The 4,967-nt window shown below is 33.6% G+C and overlaps 1 protein-coding gene across 1 annotated transcript in view; it reads right to left on the reverse strand.

Moving 5' to 3' along the window:
• Window positions 1-4,967, reverse strand: part of F13A1 (coagulation factor XIII A chain) — a 190,190-nt gene that overhangs the window by 105,216 nt on the left and 80,007 nt on the right. The window lies entirely within an intron of this gene.

The raw sequence follows: 4,967 nt of genomic DNA on the forward strand, positions 1-4,967 counted from the left end.
ATGTGAAGAAAAAGTGACTGAAAATTTCCCCAGCTTGGTGAAGGAAAAATGCACACAAGTCCAGGAAGTGCAGAGATCCCAAACAAGATGAACCCAAAGAGCTCCACACTAACACACATCATAATTAAAATAGCAAATGACAGAGAGAATCTTGAAAGTGGCAAGAGAAAGGCAGTTATTTCCCTATAAGTGAGCTCCCATACGACAGTCAACTGATTTCTCAGTTGAAACATTTCAGTCCAGAAGGGATTGGCATGAAATATTCAAAGTGATAAAAATCAAGAACTAAGACTACTCTACTCAACATAACTATCATTCAAAATTGAAGGAGAAATAAAGAGCTTCCAACACAAGAAAAAACTAAAGGAGTTCATGACCACTAAATCAATATTAGAAGAAAGGTTAAAGGGACTTCTTTAAGAAGAAGAGGGAAAACAAAGAACATAAATATGAATAATAAAATGGCAATAACTACATACAATCAATAATCACTTTAAATGTAAATGGATCAAAAGACATAGGGTGGCTGAGTATACAAGAAAATAAGAGCCATACATATGCTTTCTACAAGAGACCCACTCCAGATTGAAAGACACACAGGCTTAAAGTAAAGGCATGAAAAAAGATATTTCATTTGAATGGGAAGGAATAAAATCTGAGACAGCAATATTTATAGTAGAAAAAGTAGCTTTAAAACAAAGTCTAAAATAGAAGACAAAGAAGGATATTTCATAATGATAAAGGGATCAGTCCAACAAAAGGATATAACCCTTTTAAACATTTATGCACCTAACATAGGAGCACCTAAATATATAAATTAAATATCGATAAACATAAAAGGAGAGATTGACAATAATGCAGTCAGAGTAGGGGACTTTAACAACCTATTGTTATCAATGGATATATCTTCTAGACAGAAAAGCAACAAGGAAACAGTAGCCTTAAATGACACACTAAATCATATGGGTTTAATTTATATCTTCAGAGCTTTTTATCCCAAAGCAACAGAATACACATTCTTTTTAAGTTTACATAGAACATTTTTTCAGGGTAGACTGCATGCTAGGACACAAAACACGTCTTAATAAATTTAAAGAGATTGAAATCATATTAAGCATCTTCTCCAGCCTCAATGATATGAAACTAGAAACCAATTACAAAAAATGAAAACTGACAAACACATAAACACATGAGGCCAAATAACATACTACTAAACAATTAATGGTTAAGAACGAGATTAAAAAAGAAATCCAAATATCCCTCAAGACATATGAAAATGAAAGCACAATGACAAAAAAATTGATGGGACAGAGCAAAAGCAGTTTTAAGAGGGATATTCATAGCAATACAGGCTTATCTCAAGAAACAAGAAAAATCTCAAATAAACACTTTAACTTTACAGCTAACAAAACTAAGAAAAAATAACAAAGCTCAAAGTGAGTAGAAGAAAGGAAATAATAAAGATCAGAGTGGAAGTAAACAAAATAGAGATTATAAAACAATACAAAAGATTAATGAAACCAAGAGCTGGTTAGTTGAAATGATAAACCTTTATTTAGACTCATCAAGAAAAAAGAGAGAAGACCCAAATAAATAAAATTGAAAGAGGAGAAGTGACAACTCACATAACAGACATACAAAGGATTTCAAGAAAATACTAATAACAATTACATGACACCAAATTGGAAAATCTGGAAGAAATGGATAAATTCCTAGAAACATATAATCTTACAGGGTTGAATGAGGAAGAAACAGAAAATATGAACAGACTGATCACTACTAATAAAATTGAAGCAATAATAATAATAATAAAACTACCAACATACAAAAGTCCTGGACTGGTTTGCTTCACAGAGTAATTTTACCAAACATTCAAAGAAGAGTTATCACTTATTTTCATACTATTCCAAAACATTCAAGAGGAGGGAAGGCTCCCAAGCTCATTTTATGTTGCCACCTTTGCCCTGATTCCAAAACCAGACAAAGACAATATAAAAAAAGAAAACTATAGTATCCCTGATGAACATAAATGCAAAATCCTCAACAAAAAATTATCAAACCACCCAGCTGGCATGGTTCAGTGGTTGAGAGTCAACCTATGAATCAGAAGGTCACGGTTTGATTCCTGGTTAGGATACATGCCCAGGTTTCGGGCTCAATCCCTGATGTGGGGCAATCAGGAGGCAGCCGATCAATGAATCTCTCTCATTATTGATGTTTCTATTTCTCTCTTCCTCTCCCTTCCTCTCTGAAATCAATTAAAAAAAACATATTTTTAAAAATTAGCAAACTGAATTAGTAATACATTAAATAGATCATACACCATGACCAAGTGGGATTTATTCATGGGATACAAGGTTGGTTCAATATCCACAAATCAACTAATGTGATACACTATATTTAAAAATGAATGGTAAAAATTATATGATCATATCAATAAATGTGGAAAAAGCATTTGACAAAAGCCAGCATCCATTTATGAGAAAAACTCATCAAAGTGAGAATAGAAGCAACATACCTCAACATAATAGAGGTCATATATGACAAACCTACAACTAAAATCATAATCAACAAGAAAAAACTAAGAGTATTTTCCTTAATACCGTAAACAAGACAAGAATGAGCACTTTAACCACTTTTATTCAACATAGAATTGGAAGTGCTAGGCACAGTAATCAGACAAGAAAAATAAGTAAAAGGCATTCAAATTGGAAAGGAAGAAATAAAAAAGTCATGTGCAGATTACATAATAATAAATAGTAGAACCCTGAAGGTGCTACCAAAAACTATTAAAACTGATAAATGAATTCATTAAAAGGGCAGGATACAAAATTAATTTTCATAAACAAGTGAATTTTTATGCACTAATGATGAACTATTAGAGAAATTTAAAAAACAACCCCACAAAAGATTTCAAATAACCACAGCGATCTTGAGAAAGAAGAATGAAGTTGGAGGTATCATACTACTTGATATAAAACTATACTATAAGGCTATAGTAATCAAAACAGCATGGTACTAGCATAAAAAAGACAAATAGACCAATGGAACAGAATAGAGACCCCAGAAAAAAATCCAGGCCTACAGGATCAATAATTTATAAGAAAGAAGGCAAGAATATACAGTGAGGTAAAGACAGTCATTAAATAAATGCTGTTGGGAAAACTGTACAGATACCTGAAAAAAATGAAAGTAGACCACTTTCTTCCCCAAATACACAAATAAGCTCAAAACAGATTAAAGACTTAAATAGAAACTTGAAACCATAAAACTTCAAAAAGAAAACATAGGCAATAAAATCTCTGACATTACTCTTAGTAATATTTTTTCTGATACATCTCCTAAAGCAAGGGAAACAAAAGAAAGAGTAAACAAATGGGACTACATCAATCTAAAAAGTTTTGGCACAGCAAAGGAAATCATCAACAAAACGAAAAGACAACCTACTGAATGGGAGAACATATTCACCAGTGGTAGACCCTTTAAGGAGTTAATATTCAAAATCTTTAAATAACTCATACAGCTCAACACCAAAAAGCAAACAAACAAACAAAAAAACAATCCAAGCAAAAAATGGGCAGAAGACCTGAATAGACATTTCTCCATTTGTGATGGCATAGGTGGACTGGAGGTATTATGCTAAGTAAAATAAGTCAAACAGAGAAAGGCAATACCATATGACTTCAGTTATATGTGGAATCTAAAGAACAAAAATGAATTCAGAAATAAACTCATAAATAGAGAACAAAATGATGGTTACCAGATAGGAGGGGTACTGGGGACTGGGTTAAAAAGGTGAAGGAATTAAGAAGTACAAATTGGTAGTTGTGAAGCAGTTATAGGGATGTAAAGTACAGCGTAGGGAATATAGTCAATAATATTGTAACAGCTATGTAAAGTGCCTGGTTAGTACTAGACTTATTGGGGTGATCACTTTGTAAATTATATAAATGTCTAACTACTATGCTATATACCTGTAACTAAGATAAAATATTAAATTTTAACTGCAATTGAAAAAAAGAGAGAGTTTATCTGAAAAGACAATGTGAAAAAATAGCCAAAAAATAAAATGTTGAAAAAGAAAATTTGGGCCCTAGCCAATTTGGCTCAGTGGATAGAGTGACAGCCTATGGACTGAAGGGTTCTGGGTTCAATTTTGGTCAAGGGCACATGCCCAGGTTGCGGGCTTGATCCTCAGTAGGGGGCATGCAGGAGGCAGCCAATCAATGATTCCTTCTCATCATTGATGTTTCTATCTCCCTCTCCCTCTCCCTTCCTCTCTGAAATTAAAAAATATATATTTTTTTAAAAAAGAAAGAAAAAGAAAATTTGGAAGCTTGCCTCATGGTAAATTGAACTTTTGATACCAATTCACCCCATGCTCTTTGCTTTGTAACTAGCTGTTTTTCTCTCTAAAGGTGAAATATCCCCTTCTTGACTTTGGGCTTACTTTGTTTTCAGGGATGTTAGAAATGATGCAAGTGGGGGTTTTAAATGTGCTTGAGCAATTAAGTATGTGCTCTTGGATTTTGCCAGCCCCATGAGAAAAACATACCCCAGCAAGCTCATTAGTCACAAGAGAATGAGACACACCTGGGCAGAGCTCCCCTACAACAATGCAGTCAGGGTAGAACAGCTGTGGGCAAACTACGGCCCGGGGGCCGGATCCGGCCCATTTGAAATGAATAAAACTATTGAAATAAAAGACCGTACCCTTTTATGTAATGATGTTTACTTTGAATTTATTTTTTATTTATTTATTTATTTGTGTGTGTGTGTGTGTGTGTGTGTGTATTTTGTGGCTTTATTCATCTATCTATGGACACTATGGTTGCTTCCATGTCTTGGCTGTTATGAATGACTAGCATTAGTTTTTATACTGTCAATCAATAGTTGTTGGTGCCAATTCAACACCAACAGGAATCCCCAGTTTGGGATGTGATGAAGGAAACTTTATTCTGTGCCAA

Source organism: Myotis davidii, unplaced genomic scaffold (genome assembly GCF_000327345.1).
Source record: "Myotis davidii unplaced genomic scaffold, ASM32734v1 scaffold80, whole genome shotgun sequence".
Classification (NCBI taxonomy): Eukaryota; Metazoa; Chordata; class Mammalia; order Chiroptera; family Vespertilionidae; genus Myotis; species Myotis davidii.